Source organism: Spermophilus citellus, assembly GCF_964194105.1.
Source record: "Spermophilus citellus genome assembly, chromosome: 9".
Lineage (NCBI taxonomy): Eukaryota > Metazoa > Chordata > Mammalia > Rodentia > Sciuridae > Spermophilus > Spermophilus citellus.
This window is the reverse complement of record NC_138191.1, coordinates 12,571,147-12,588,171: the sequence shown is the minus strand read 5'-3', so window position 1 is coordinate 12,588,171 and position 17,025 is coordinate 12,571,147.

Sequence of the window (17,025 nt, the reverse complement as noted above, 5' to 3'; positions counted from 1 at the left end):
ATCCATCCTATATATGGAAATCTTGGTAAATTATAAATTGATATACAACTAAGATATTGAGGATGAGTTCTTTAAAGGTGTTTCTAGCTCTTGCTTAAATCAGTACATTTTATAAACTAGCACAGATCTCTACAAAAACCCACATTTGTTTTGTTGGTAAACTATTTTAGCTATAATATTAATATCTCATTAGCTAGTTTGCTAGTATGTAAATTTAGGTTCATAATTAATATCCTTGAATCTTTAAATGGTTGTGAAGACCATATATGCATCATCTTTGCTTTGCGTCAAAAAACAAGGCTCTCAAAAGCCATTTCTTCTCTTTATTAAGACTCAAAAGAGGGCTAGGGGTGTGGCTCAAGCGGTAGTGCGGCCTGGGTTCGATCCTCAGCACCACATACAAACAAAGATGTTGTGTCTGCCGATAACTGAAAAACAAATATTAAAATTCTCTCTCTCTTCTCTCTCTCCCTCTCTCACTCTCTCTTAGAAAAAAAAAAGACTCAAAGATGTAATTAACACCAGCTTTGCCAAAAACCCATAGTGCTACTGTTTATTTGGGGGTATCTTTCACTACTTTTATTTTATTTTTAATTTAATTTTTTATACTGGGGATTGAACCCAGAGGTGCTTGACCACTGAACCACATCCCTAGCTCATTTTAGTCTTTATTTTGAGACAGGAGTCTCACTAAGTTTCTCAGGGCCTCAATAAATTGCTGAGGCTGGCTTTGAACTCATGATCCTCCTGCCTCAGCCTCCCAAGTGGCTGGTGTTATAGGCATGCACTGCTGCACCCAGCTGTTTTCACTGATTTTAAAAGAAACATTTATCTGAATTAATTCTAATATAAAATGGATTCTGGAGAACTTTTGGATAGGGGAGGAGAAAACAGTCAAAATCAATAAAGTTAGGAATATCTAAGTTAAAGATTTGTTATTAGTGAAGATACTAAAATGTTCATTATTCATCAAATAGTTGTAGCTGAGTACCCTTTTGACTTTCCTGGGCTGTTATGAGAGTCAAATGAAACTTTGGGTCAGTTCTGATATATAGCATAGCCCAGAGTATCACATTTCATTACACTTTTGTTCTAAAAATTATCAGCACCTGCATTTTACCAGCTCAGTTTACCCAATTGTTGAATATTTCTGATTCCATCAGGATTTCTGGTACCCTGGAACAGTATTTTGCAAACTTTCCATTATGTGTTTTCACAATCATTCCATACTTTTATGGGCTTATTCAGGACTACTTCCCATTTTCCACAATGTAAACCATATCTTTCTCTCTTCTGCAATGAAGCATTAAGTAGAGCCTAGAATAGTGAGTCACATAAAGGAAAATAGCAATATTACATGGGATAGTTTGAATTCCATCAAATTGCTACTTTTAAACAAATCATTTATGATCCTCAGTGCATCATAAATAACAAAATTTATCTAGACATGGTGGCATATGCCTGAAATTCTAGCAGCTCTGGAGGCCAAGGCAGGGGGATCCCAGGTTCAAACCAGCTTCAGCAACTTAGCAAGGCCCTGTCTCAAAATAAAAAATAAAAAGGGCTGAAGATGTAGCTCAGTGGTAAAGTGCCCTGGGTTCAATCCCCAGTTCCAAATAAAACAAATAAATAAAATATTAATATTAATAATAATAATAATAATAACATAAATTTTGACCAGACATTTGAGTACTTTGAGAATAATTTAAAGCTTTTTAATGTAAATTCAAAATAAAAAGACAAACATTATAATACAGCTTATGAATATACATAAAAACATTTCAATAAAATATTACCAAATAGAATCCTACAAGTTAATAAAATAATAAATTATGACCATGAATAATTAATCCTGGGAATGAAAGAATATGTCTATACCATAAGAGGGCTAGGGTGTAGCTCAGTGGTAGTTTAGTATTCACAAGGCTCTGAGTTTGATTTCCAGCACTGGGGGAAAAAAAAAGCATAAAGTAATTTGTGGGCCAGGTGCAGTGGTACATACCTGTAATGCCAGCTACTCAAGAGACTGAGGCAGGAGAATCATGAGTTCAAGTCCAGCCTGGGCAACTTGATGAGACCCTCTCTTTAAATAAAAAAATAAAAATGCATGGGGAGGGGCTGGGGATGTGGCTCAAGCGGTAGCGCTCTCGCCTGGCATGCGTGCGGCCCGGGTTGGATCCTCAGCACCACATACCAACAAAGATGTTGTGTCTGCCGAGAACTAAAAAAATAAAATATAAAAAAATTCTCTCTCTCTCTCTCTCTCTCTCTCTCTCTCTCTCTCTCACTCTCTCTCCTCTCTCACTCTCTCTTTAAAAAAAAAAAAAAGAAAAAAAATGCATGGGGAATGTAGTTCAGTGATAGAATGTTCCTGGGTTCAATTCCTAGTACTGAAAAGAAAAAAAAAGAAAGAAAGAAAAAAGGAAATATCATGTAAAACACTACACCTCTTTGTCATTAAAATAGAAAACAAGACAGTTTATTCATTATCTCTAAAAGTACTCAACACCATTTTCAAAGAATTTAGTTGACATAATAAGTCAAGAATAAGAAACCTCTCTATATATTAGAAGAAAGAAAAAAACTATCTTTATTTGCAGATAGTTGCATTCCTAGGAAATCCATAAGACTTAACTAGAAAGTTACTGAACTAATAAGTCAATTTGGTAATGTGATTATAAGATAAATGTATTGCAATCTATAATGAGAAATCAAGATAGAGACAGAAATAAGATAGGAACCCATTATTGACAATGAAAAGAACAAAAACAATCACAAGGTATATAACTTGTATGAAGAAAATTATAATATTTAGGCCACACCGTGGCCTGGAGTTCCGGAGGGAGAGCCTGCCCTCCCTGTGCCTGGAAATATGCGGTGAGCCACCCTGTGCTTGGGTTCCTTATTCACCAAAGCATGGCTCCATAGCCCAACATCAAGGTACATATAGGCTTGAGGCTGCCACGGCCATGAAACTGGGATATTGCGGCTTCTATCAAGGGACAACAATAAGGACCTGGTAAGACATCATCAAGGTCCCTGTGGCCTGGCTGCACCAGAGGGTTCTCTACTAGGGGTGCAACAGTTATCCTGTTGCTGAGGTAACAGGGAGTCTTGCATGGGGTTGCCTATCTCTTGTTTCTCCTACTAACAGCCAGCTTCTTATGATTATCCTCTCACTAGTCATATAATCTAATACCTCCATATTCTCACATCCTACCTCCTAAACATCTCAGCCAACCCCTCAGGACCCCCGTCTACCTTTAGAAACTGTAAACCATTACGCAAACCTATTGACTATAAGGTAGAAGATAACCGAACTCATCATTTCTGATTATAGTGACAAAACTGTAAATGTAAAAATAGAAGCTAACTCATATATGGCTGCATGTTGGGTACACTGAGTGCTGTAATATTGATCTCTCCCTTAAAAGTGAGCTATTGGTAACCCATAGGAACACTATAAGACAACAGGACAGAAGCTGTAATACCTCGGATCTACACTGCAAAAGAGGAAGACTCATAGACATCATGAAAAAACAAGGGAGAAAAGTGCCCCAAACAAACCAAGATATACAACAATAGAATAGATAGATAGGGAAGTAGGTTAAATGTCAGAGAAGGAGTTCAGAATATACATAAGTAAAATGATTTGGGAATTAAAGAACAACCTAAGTGAGAAGATCCGGGCAAAAATCGGTCACTCCAACAAAAAGAGAACAAATACAAGTTGTAAGAGATTACTTCAAGAAAGAGATAATGCTGAGGGCCATTGCCAAGTAGGAATGACGCATCAAAATTTCCTTGCTAGCGTACCCCATGTTAAATGGATTTCGCTGTTGACATTGCATGTAAGGTGACCTTGCTCAAGGACCAAGGCGGATCTGGGTTTAGAGCTGATCAGGTTTGAGGAAGTATCCCGGTCCTTGGGTTTAGGGCGTTCCCGGTTTAAGACAATAGGGGTTTTAGGGAAGTTGGAGGTTGAAGATTATTGCTGCCGGGATTAGGGTGTTCCTGCTGCTTGTTCCCATTGAGTTCTCGTGAGATTCAAAGGGGATATTGGAAAAAAGCCTCGTGGAGTAGGTGAATTGGGCGGAGGAGAAATGGGATTGCCCCAGAACGTGTGTAGAGGCCGGTGTGAGTTCGGGAATAAAGAATTGCTGTTTGAATTGACAAAGCTGTGAGTGGCTCGTGATCTTGTGCCCAGCCAAGACATTGGCAAGATAAGAGATACTGAAAAACAAACAAACAAAAAAACAAATCCTTGAAATGAAAGAAACAATAAGCCAATTAAAAAATTCAATAGATAGCATCACCAACAGACTAGATCACTTGGAAATCAGGACCTCAGACAATGAAGACAAAATATATGATCTTGGGCTGGGGATGTGGCTCAAGCAGTAGCGCGCTCGCCTGGCATGCGTGCAGCCCGGGTTTGATCCTCAGCACCACATACCAACAAAGATGTTGTGTCCGCCGAGAACTAAAAAATAAATATTAAAAATTCTCTCTCTCTCTCTCTCTCTCTCTCTCTCTCCTCTCTCACTCTCTTAAAAAAAAAAAAAGACCAAAGCATTTACAGAGTTTTGTGTGAGTTTAGCAATCAAAGCAGTAACAAAGTTTTAAAAAGAAAAAGAAAAAAAATATATGATCTTGAGATCTTGAAAATAAAGTTGATCTCACAGTGAAGATAGTAGAAACCATGAACAGAATACCCAAGAATTATGATACCATCAAAAGACCAAATTTAAGATTTGTTGGAATAGAGGAAGGTTCAGAGATTCAAACCAAAGGAATGCACAATCTCTTCAATGAAATAATAGCAGAAAATTTCTCAAGCATGAAGAATGTACTGGAAAATCAAATACAAGAGGCCTATAGGACATGGAATGTACAAAATTACAACAGATCTACACCAAGACACATTATAATGAAAATGTCTAGCATACAGAATAAGGATAGAATTTTAAAGGCTGCAGAGAGAAAAATCAGATTACCTATAAAGGGAAGACCAATTCATATCTCAGCAGATTTTTCAACACAGAATCTCAAAACTAGGAGATCCTGGAACAACATATACCAAGCTCTAAAATATAATGAATGCCAACCAAGTATCTTATATCCAGCAAAATTAAGCTTCAAATTTGATGATGAAATAAAAACATTCCATGATAAACAAAAGCTAAAAGAATTTACAGCAACATATTCTGCACTACAGAACATATTCTTGGCAAAATATTCCACGAGGAAGAAATGAAAAACAACAATGAAAATTTGCAAAGGAAAGAACTACAATAAAGGAAAAGCCAACCAAAGGAGAAACCAAGTCAAGCTAAATATAAAAAATGACTGGTGATACAATTCATGTCTCTTTCAACTCATTTTGATAAATTTTTACACATAAAAATTTTAACTACAATATCATCTTATTTTTCAGATTTTTGTTTATTTTGTAATTTTTGTTTTCCATTTTTCTTCACAAAGTTACACAAATATGTTCTTTAAAAGTTTTAGCATTTTATATGTTATATTTTAATATAAAATTAATCTGGTATGTGTGAATACATTACCTGTGATATGAGATGAGGTATATTTTACTCTCCTATAATTAAAAATCCATTATTCAAGATTCCAAGATGAAAAAAGATCAATCAGAATAAAAATTGTTTAATAAGGTATTTATAAAGGTAAGGGCAAGGTTGAGGGAAAAACTAACAAATTTTGTGAAGCCCCTTTCCTTCCATAAACTTAGAGAGGTAGGAGGTGAAAGAAGAGAGAGCCATTATGAAAACCTTGTAGGAGAAGGTGACCTATCTGAAGTTATTCCCACCAAAAGCATGAAGAAACCAACCCACAGTCTATTAGAGTCTCACAGGGAGAAATAGAACACCTCGCTCTACTCTTGTATATTCTAAGTTCATCTCTTTGGTGTCCCTTTCTGATGGAATGCAACAAGAAACCACATAACAAGGTGACTTACCATGCAGCCTACAGCATATGTCTCATCAAAAGGTGAAAGATGGAAAAAGGAGCCAATATGACAGCCAGTGGTTACATGAGGCCACTGAGTATTTGAAATGTGTCTAGTCTGAATTGAGGTGTGCTATGTGTTAAATAGACATTAGATTCCAAAGAATTACTAGGACAAAGAAAATGAACATGAACTATCTTACTAACTTCCACCATGCAACCAGCGCACTGGTTTCATTAAAGAGGTTCTTGGCATAAAAGTTAGCTAGTGAGATCAAAATAAACACACAGACTCAGTTACCTTTTTCTATGACCAGGTCCAAGACGGCTCTCCCTCTGACTCACACCTCGAACCACCCGGTAGGGCAGCAGGGATTATTCAGGGCTAGCAGGAGAGAGAGAGAGAGCATGCCAGGGAGTAGCCTTTTATTGGGGAACAAGAAATTCAGGAGAGAATTCCATCCAATGAAGGTTGAGGGGGGCAGCACTCCAAGGTCAGGGTCAGTGATTGGCCCCCGGGGTCAGTGGTCAGTCACACCCCCACACGGACAGGCTCTCGCACCAGGAGAGGGAAAGCTCTGACACAGTTTAGCCAGAGCGACTCACACCCAAACTGGGAGTTGCCCAATCACGTGTGAGAATGGCTCCCCACAACTAATAATTATTTTCTTTGCAAATTATGTTGGTAATCCATTGGGTTAAATGGAACTATATTAAAATTAATTTTTCTATTTGTTTAAAAAAAGAATTAAAGGAGAACAAGGTAACATATTCTGTATCTTGATGGTAGTACTATATACTATATATTTTTTTATATTTGTATTATCAAAATTTATATAACTATAAAACTAAATAGGCAAATTGTACCATATATAATTTATATCTCAACAAACATGACTTTAAAAAGAAATCTAGTTCATAAAGTGTTTTAACAGGATTAAGCACATACTATCCACCTGATAAATAATGGCTATTATTATGATTCATTAAAACAACCAGCATCAAGCTGTTTCATAGTAGGGTAGGAGGGGGAGCATGGGAGTAATAGACGAACTCTAGATAGGGCAAAGGGGTGGGAGGGGAAGGAGGGGGCATGAGGTTAGAAATGATGGTGGAATGTGATGGACATCATTATCCAAAGTACATGTATGAAGGCACAAATGGTGTGAATGAATATATTTTGTATACAGCCAGAGATATGAAAAATTGTGCTGTATATATGTAATATGAATTGTAATACATTCCGTTGTTATATATAACAAGTCAGAATAAAAAATAAAATACATAAATTAAAACAAAGAAAGTTACAACATTTATAAAAGGGTTTAGGATCTGAATAAACAACAACAACAACAAAATGTTTCATTCTACGTTCTTTCTTTTTTTGCGGGGATGGTGGGTAACCAGGGATTGAACTCAGGGGCACTCAACCACTGAGCCACTTCCCAGCCCTATTTTGTATTTTATTAGAGATAGGGTCTCCCTGAGTTGCTTAGCACCTCACTAAATTGCTGAGACTGGCTTTGAACTTGTGATCCTCCTGCCTCTGCCTCCCACATTGCTGGGATTACAGGCGTGCACCACCACACCCGGCTTCTTCTACAATCTTAAGGAAGACTGAATAGAATAAAATTGTCTTCCACCAATAACATATAATAATCCACTGGAAATCCCAATAAAATAATTTTAGAAATGTAACTAACTGTTTTAAAATCCATATGAATGAATAAATATGCAAGGGTTTCTGGGAACATTCTGAACAAGAAAAATAATGAGAAGTGTCTTGATACACGACTAAATCAGTCAGAGTCACTTCAGGTTCTACCACGCGGCCTGCGCAGTGGTTTCATTAATGAGGTTCTAGGCATAAAGTTAGAAGAGATCGAAATAAAACACACAGACTCAGTTACCTTATTTCTATTGCTAGGTCCGAGACGGCTCCCCTCTCTGGTTCCCTCCTCTAACCGCCCAGCAGGGCAGCAAGGATTACTCAGGGCTAGCAGGAGAGAGAGAGAGTGAACACGCCTGGGAGTAGCCCTTTATTGGGGAACAAGAGATTCAGGGGAGAATTCCATCCAATGAAGGTTGAGGGGGGCTGCACTCCAAGGTCAGGGTCAGTGATTGGGTCCCCGGGGTCAGTGGTCAGGCACACCCCCACACGGATGGGCTCTCTCATCAGGAAAGGGTCGGGAAAGCTTCGACAGAGCCAAAGCACCACAGGCCCTTAACGGGAGTCACCCAATCACGTGTCAGAATGGCTTCCCACATCAGGTGAACTGGGCTGGCAAGAAATAATCACACAAAGACAGAGAAAATACTTTTTTCTTTGGGTTCTGCGGTGACTCCTCTGACCCACCTCCCACAAAATGGGCAAGTCAGGCAAGAAAGAGAAAGGGACACTCCTGGAACCCTGGTTTTATTGGGGGAGGCTGTTTGAATGAACATTCCATTCATATAAAGCAGAGGAGTAATGTTACAAGGGGCAGCCCACTCCCAAAGCTTGCTCCTCTGCTGAGCAGAGATGGGGATCCACCTGCTTCCAGGTTAGGGAAGCCAGTCTCCACATTTCCATCACTCAAAGCTAGGGGGTGCTCAGCTCCTACGTGGCAGCTCAGACAGAGAAGTGCATCTTAACACATATTAAGAAGTGTTATACCCCGTATACCATAATCTTGCTATTGAATCAAATTGTGAAATATGATATATTAAGAACTTTGTAATGTTTTGAACGACCAACAATAAAAAAAATAAAATAAAATAAAATAAAAAGAAGTGTTATAAAGCTACCTGATACAAACAGGTTTAGATGCATATATAAGTAAAACAGAATACAACATCTAAAAACAGGCAAATGAATGCAGAGTATATTATAGTATAAAAACAGCACTACAGTTCAGTGATAGATTATTCTTGAATTCCTGGGCTCAAGCAATTCTCTTGTCTTAACCCCCCAAGTAGCCAAGAACACAGGAACAAGATGACATATTGGGCTCAAATGGATTATTTAATAAAAGAACCAGTCTAGTTCAAGAACCCATGTGGACTAGATCTATTAAGGGCTTTGCTGTTTGTAAATATATTTCTGAGTGCTTGTGTTTTATTATTTGTTAATTATTTGAGATATTAAGATTTAGGGTAGCTTGGACTCCCCCCCCCCCAGTGAGATGCTAGCTGTCTTCCTTGCCAAAAGAGAGTCCCTGAGTTCAATCCTAGTTCAAAAAAAAAAAAAATTAAGGATTGTCTAGATACTCACCTGTTTCTGGTAAGACCTAAAATGAGATCAAACTACACCTGGTTTATGTTCCTGCTGTAGCTCTGTGTGACCTAGGACAAATCACCTGACTCCAGAAACTTGAATTCTGTGAAGTTAATATCTGATGGTTTATTTAAGATAGCAAATGGGAGGATATATGAAAGTACAAAAAAAAATTAAGTGTTTGGCATAGAGTAGAAGCACCATCCATGCATGTTCCTAGTTATTCCCTTTCTCCCTCTGTTCAGTTGAAGGAAGTGGGGGACTCTCCCCCAATAAACACTCAGAGATCAGGGCCCAACTCACCATCCAGGGGTCTAGTCTATCACTGTCTGCCTCAAAATCCAGACTGCATCACTCTACCACGCGGCCTGCACAGTGGTTTCATTAATGAGGTTCTAGGCATAAAGTTAGTTAGAAGAGATCAAAATAAAACACACAGACAGTACCTTATTTATATTGCTAGGTCCAAGATGGCTCACCTCTCTGGTTCCCACCTCTAGCCGCCCAGCAGGGCAGCGAGGATTATTCAGGGCTAGCAGGAGAGAGAGAGAGTGAACACGCCTGGGAGTAGCTTTTTATTGGGGAACAAGAGATTCAGGGGAGAATTCCATCCAATGAAGGTTGAGGGGGGGCTGCACTCCAAGGTCAGGGTCAGTGATTGGGTCCCCGGGGTCAGTGGTCAGGCACACCCCCACACGGATGGGCTCTCTCATCAGAAAAGGGTCAGGAAAGCTTCGACACAGCCAAAGCGCCTCAGGCCCTTAACGGGAGTCACCCAATCACGTGTCAGAATGGCTTCCCACACATCACAATGCAGGTACTATCCTTTTGTCCTGCAAATCCTTTTCCTTCTAGGCATTAAGTGTCTCCCAACTGAGTCCCCACAGTCTATCCTGCAGTCCTGTCTTGAGTGTCCAGCCCATGGCAAAGAATTGCAGCTTGACAGTGAGGTTTGGGGGACCCTTTTAGAAGAGGGTTGGAAAGAAGAGAAAGATAAGTCCAGGAGCACTTATCACTGAGCTGCATCCCTAGCCCTTTGGTTTTATTTATTTATTTATTTAAATTTATACGTGACAGTGAAATGCATTACAATTTTTATTACACATATAGAGCACAATTTTCATATCTCTGGTTGTATACATAGTATATTCACACCAATTTGTGTCTTCATACCTATACTTTGGATAATAATGATCATCACATTCCACCATCATTAATTACCTTTTGGGTTATTTTATTTTTTTGTAGTTGTAGATGGACAGAATGCCTTTATTTTATTTGTTTATTTTTAAGTGGTGCTGAGGATTGAACCCAATGCCTCATGCATGCTAGGCAAGTACTCTGCCACTGAGTTACAGTCCCAGCCCTGTTTTTTTGGTTTTTTGGGTTTTTTCCAGACAGGGTCTTGCTAAGATGCTAAGGCTGGCCTTGAGCTCAGAATCCTCCTGCCTCAACTTCCCAAGTCACTGGGATTACAAGCATGTGCGTCACTGTGCCCAGCCAACTACTTTTAATTTCAAGAGAGCCTGGCTACATGTTCCCTGGAGTAACAGGGGAGGCAGCTGGATCAAGGCACTGATACCATTCGGCAGGAATCTGCTAGACCAGTCAGGTAAAGCCAGCATCTGATCCTGAATAAGAGAGGGTTCAGGCCTTACCTGTCCAGGCTATGAGGGACCAAATCAGGTATGCCTGAGCTCAGCTAAGGGAAACTCTGCTCAATTCCCTCTAAGCTGGACAATATCCTTTTTATATATATAATTTTATTTTATCTTTTTAAAGAGAGAGAGTGAGAGAGAGAATTTTTTAATATTTATTTTTCAGTTTTTCGGCAGACACAACATCTTTGTTGGTATGTGGTGCCGAGGATCGAACCCGGGCCGCACGCATGCCAGGAGAGCGCACTACCGCTTGAGCCACATCCCTAGCCCTGGACAATATCCTTAATAACCAATCTGGCTACACGTCATTTATCCAACCCTTTATGTAGTATTGAAAAAAAAAAAAAAAAAGCACAAACTGATTGAATCAGACTGCCTGAGTTCTGGGTCTAATTCAACTACTCATTTGTTTTGAGAAGGTCCTTCAATATCTTTGACTTCTACATTTGTAAAATGGGGATATAATAGTATATAATAATATAAAGTATCTGTGTCATAGGCTTGTAATGAGTTAATATATATGAAAATGCTTAGAACAGGATCTGGCACATAGCACTTTAGGAACTTTATTTTTTTTTAATATTTATTTTTTAGTTGTAGTTGGCCACAATACCTTTACTTTATTCATTTATATGTGGTACTGAGGATTGAACCCAGGGCCCCACATGTGCTAGGCGAGCATTTCACCGCTGAGCCACAACCCCAGCCCCAAGGAACTTTAGATATTACTATTATCACCATTCATATCTTGTATGCAGTATGAAGCTAGAGAATCACCAAAACGTAGAGAATGAACATCCCTTAGGACTCTACCTATGAATAACTCTAAGTTGATAGGGCCTTATATGCGAGTAAGAACACTGAAGATGGCTTTTCTTGCTTTGTTCTTGAAAATCCAGGTGATTTGGTAAATAAAGAACACTGATGATGATGATGATAGTCATCATCATCATGAGAAAATAAAAGGAAAAATTTGATAAAAGAAACATTGAGAAAGCTTTTTAAAATGGAATCAGAAACCAGGCATGGTGGTGCAGGCCTGTAATGGCACTTACTCAGGAGGGTGAGGCAGACGAATCACAAATTCAAGGTCAGCCTTAGCAACTTATTAGGACCCTGTCTCAAAAGAAAAAAGAAAAAAAGCTGAAGAAGGTATAGTTCAGTGATAGAATTGGATTCAATCCCCATTATTAAAAAAAAAAAAAAAGCCAGAGGTGGTAGCACACACCTATAATTCCAGCAGCTTGGGAGGCTGAGGCAGGAGAAGCACAAATTCAAAGCCAGCCTCGCAATTCATCAAGGCCCTAAGTAATTTAGGGAGACCCTGTCTCAAAATAAAAAACAAAAAGGGCTGGGGATGTAGTCTAGTGGTTAAGTGCCCCTGTGCTCAATCCCCAGTAAGGGAATTGAAAGGCACTATGAGAACAAGTAGTTGCCTGGGAATGTGAACTTTTGGGCACTTTGACCCCTTTATTGCAGGCAGCTGGAATGACCAGATAATTACACTGAGACCCGAGACTCAATATGTATGTCAAGCGATTATAAGATTATTGTTTTACAGACATTTTTAATACATTTATACATTCTTTTCTTTATCTGATTAGTCTCATAGCCCCTGCCACTTAAACCCTGTTCCTTTCTCGACATTTAATAGAAATTTTCTTCAAAGGAATTTTTACTGCTTTGCAATAAATTAGTACTACTTGTCTACATAAGTTTCCTTTTTTCTTGCCTCCTTTGGAACATTCACTCCGTGGTATCTAAATCTGTTTCCTAATTGTAACCCAAATAAATACCAAATAAAGTTCTTTTATGTTATCCATGATGGCACACACCTATAATCCCAGCTGCTTCAGAACCTAAGGCAAAAGGACCACAAGTTTGAGTATAGTCTCAGCAATTTAGCAAGACCCTGTTTCAAAATCAAAAGGGCTGAGTCTATAGTTCAGTGGCACAGCACCCCTAGATTCAATCCCCAGTACTGGACGGGGCAGGGGGGGGGAAGCAAACTTCCTAACCACCCTTCACAACCCCTCAGTTTTCAGAGGCACAGACAACAGAGGGACCAGTTGGGGAGATGATTAAGGACAGGAAGAGGGGCTTGTGGGTATAACTCAGTGGTAAAGTGCTTGCTCAGCATGTGTGAGGTCCTGGGTTTAGTCTCCAGTATGGGGATTAAAAAAAAAAAAAAAAAAGAACAGGAAGACAACAGCTCACTGGAAAGTGATTCCAATTTCCAGTCAGAGTTGGTTCGCAGAGCCTGAGGATAACAGGGGCAGAGATGCTGCCAGAAACTGCTTCCAACTGCAACAATTTCAGAAACTCATCAAGGGCAAGAAGAAGAGTGGAGAGAGAGAGAGGCAAAGAGGTGGACAGGAAGGGGCAACTGGCAACTCCCTAAAAAAGGATATTAAGGCAGGATTTCATTATAAGAGGAATGGAAAAGACAGAAGTGGAAGAAGCTGACTCTACATTGGGGCCAGATGAAGGTGAGGTCAAGAGTTCCATTCAGCAATATCAAGTCTCTGAAAGTAGGATGTGAAAGGTTGTCTAGGAAGCAGAATCCTTGTCCCTTTCACTACCTGAATTTTCTACCCAGAACCTTCATCTCCAAGTTTGGGTTTTAGAAACATATTTAAAAATATATCACTTACTTAGACCTACAGACTTTCTCTTTGTCAGGACTATAGTTCTGTTATACTGTACAGTTGAAAATACACCAGAAGAGTAATCAGTTATTTGGATGTGATACTAGGATGGACTAAGAAATATTTGGTCTTCATCCTCAGGTCCTGGCACAGAGCTCCTAAAGCCCTTGGAATTTCTTGAGTGATGACTGTTATTCATGATAACCCCCTCTTGACCACACTACATATATGTAAGTGAGGTGACTCTTGAAGGGTGGAAGGCTTACTGCTAGAAAAACCAATCTTATGATTAGAAAATTGAACTTTCAATCCCTCTCCCATCTCCAGAGGGAGAAGGGCTGGAGATTGATTAAATCAAATCACTAATGACCAGTGACTTAATCAATCATGTTTATATAATGAAGCCTTTATAAAAATTGTAAAAAATAAACTTCAGGTTTCAGATAGCTTCCAAGTTGGTGATCATACTTATGTTCTGAGAGAGTGGTGTCCCCAGAGATGACATAAAAAGCTTCATGTATCATCCTCCCTACACTTTGTCCTATGTATTTCTTCCATTCGACTTTTTCTGAGCTGTATCCCCTATAATAAATCAGTAAAAGTAGGTAACACATTTTCCTGAGTAATGTGAGCCATTCTAGCAAATTATCCAACAGGAGCAAGGGGTCCTGTGACCCCCTGAATTACAGCTGATTAGTTGGAAGTACAGGTCACAGCCTGGGATTTACAATTGGCAACACACATTTGGTGTCAGAAGTGTTGACTCTACTTTTCATTTTCTTCCTTTTTTCCCCCCTTCATGTCTTATCTGCTAAGCCATTTATAACAGAAATCAACAATTCCACAAAGACTTGTCATTTTTATTCCACAAAATAAAATACTCAAGAAAAACTCTCCAGTGATTAGTACCCAAGGATCATTTCTTTAGCTATACATACTAGAGGGAAGAGAAGCAGGAATCTAGAGCCCCAAGAATGAGATCCCAGTGGCTGGGGACATAGCTCAGAGAAGAGGCTCAATTTGAATACCCATGGTAGGAACAAGCAGCCTGGCAGAGAGAAATCAGCTTTTAGAACTGTTATTGAGATCTACCATTAGTTTGGTAAAGATACCTGTGTAAGTTAGTTTTTCATCTCTGTGACCAAAATAACAAACAAGAACAATTTTGAGGAGGAAAAGTTTATTTAGATTCCTGGTTTTAAAAGTGTAGTCCATGGTAGGCCTCTTCCCTTGCTCTGGGCCCAAGGTGAGGCAGGATATCATGGCAAAAGGGCACTGCTTGTGTTATGGTGGCCAGGAAACAGGGAGACAGAGAGTGGAAGGAGAAAGGGCCGCAGGGAAGATGCATCTTTCAGGGTACGTCCCCAGTGACCCACCTTCTCCAGTCATGCTCTTCATGCTATGGTTACCACCCAGTTAGTTCATTCAAACTAGGATGGACTGATTAGGTTACAGCTCTCTTGACTCAGTCATTCACCTCTGAATATTCCTGCATTAAAATGGGAGCTTTTGGAGGACACCTCATATCCAAACCATAACAATGCCCAAGGCTCTCTTTTGGTCAAAACTATCCTTCCCAAAGTAATGACTATGTGTTTATTACTAAGGACTTAATTTTAAAATATGCATGAGGATAAACATAACCTTTTTGGAGCAAGAGATGGTGAGGGGAAAAATCATTTTAGCAATATGCTCCAGATCAGTGTGGCAAGGAACAAATCAGTGGAGATCCCGCAAGCAGAAGATACTATAGAAAGAGGCTGATGACAGAGAACTCCACCCTTGCCTTAGCAACAGCCAACTCTCAAGAGCCCAAGGCTCTAATAAGAAGGAGCAATTTAGTCTGACCATAGGCAAAAACTAAGGTACAGCACCAGTTAATTCTCATCTCATCCATGGGATAAGGGAACAGGAAATACTCCTATTTTACTAGAATATTCTGGAATACACAAGATGTAGCAATAAAGTTATTCTCGTATTTGCCTAAGAGGCTGGAACTAAAGGCCACTATCATTACTATACTGCACTCAGAACATAGTCCAAATATAACAGTAAACTTCCTTTTCTCTAGCATCAGGAGGAGGGAGGTACCGCCTTTTACATATGGCCTTCCCATGAATCACTCTTTAATTCTCCTAAAATGTTATAGGCCTGCTAGGCATGGATACACTTTGGGGTAAAGTTTGAATTTCAGTGATTGTCCTTTGTTTCTTATTCATACCTGCTATATGTTGTTGTTGTTCTGCAGTTCTGGGGATTAAACCCCAGGGTGCTCTACCACGGACCTACATCCCCAGACCTTTTTATTTTTTGATTCCGGGTCTAAGTTGTTTAAGCTGACCTGAAACTTGCAATCTTTCTGCCTCTGTTTCCCAAGTCATTGGTACGTCACGCATGTGCCACCATGGCTGGCTTGCTATTTGGTTTTGACTTCTATATTCTTGAATCAAGAAGGGAAGTATAAATACTAAGAAGTAAGGGGAAATCTTAGAGACAGGGAATGAGACAGTGTTTTCTAGAGACTGAGAAGAAAGAGAATAGGGAGTTATTGTTGAAACATTTCAGTTGTACAAGATGAAAAGTACCATGGAGATAGTAGTGAAGGTTGCACAACACTGTGAATGTATTTAATACCACTGAACTGGATAGATAAAAAAAAAAAATAGTTGAGATGAACTAGACATAATGATGCATGCCTGTAAATCTCAGCCGCTCAGGAGGCTGAGACAGGAGGATCACAAGTTCCAGGCTAGCCTGGGCAACTTAACAAAACCCTATCTCAAAATAAAAAATACAATGGGCTGGGGATAGAGCACAGTGGTAGAGTGCCCTGGGTTTAATTCCCAGTACTGAAAAAAAAAAAAAAAGCTAAAAATGGTAAGTTTAAAAAAAGAAGTGACAGCAAGACTAGATCTTTTTTCCCCCTCAATCTTTAATCATTTGCTTTCTAGTTTCAATGTATAGTCATTTTACTTCATTTGTGATTTGAACTCTTCTGTGTAACACTGGTGCTCTCTAGTGACCGTAATCATTGCTACCTTCCCTTAAGTTTGATAAACACTGGTAGAAGAAGGGAGAATGTGGGAGGAAGAACAAGCAGGATAGGTCATTTGGGGATAGGGAGCAAGGAAGACTAATTTTGTTTTCAGAGTGATATGTACCAGGTTTGCTCTTGACTGGCAGGAGTACAGGAAGATGAACTCCCTGCAGGTGCACACTGTGGGTGGTGAAAGCAGCAGACACAATATGGGAGGCACATCAAGGTGAGGGCAAGGTCAGGAGAAGGAAGGCAGAACTGGCTTCACCCTGAAAACTATTCAGCCAGTGTTGGTTTCTGTGCCACCATGTAATCCATGCAGTTGCTCTACCATTCTCCCTGGGGCCAGTTCAGGCTTAAGTGCACATTCCTCCAAGACAAAAACACTAATAGAGTTAAATGGCCCCAACTTGAGGCCTTTTTATTATCGTTGTTGTTACAATTATTAAACAT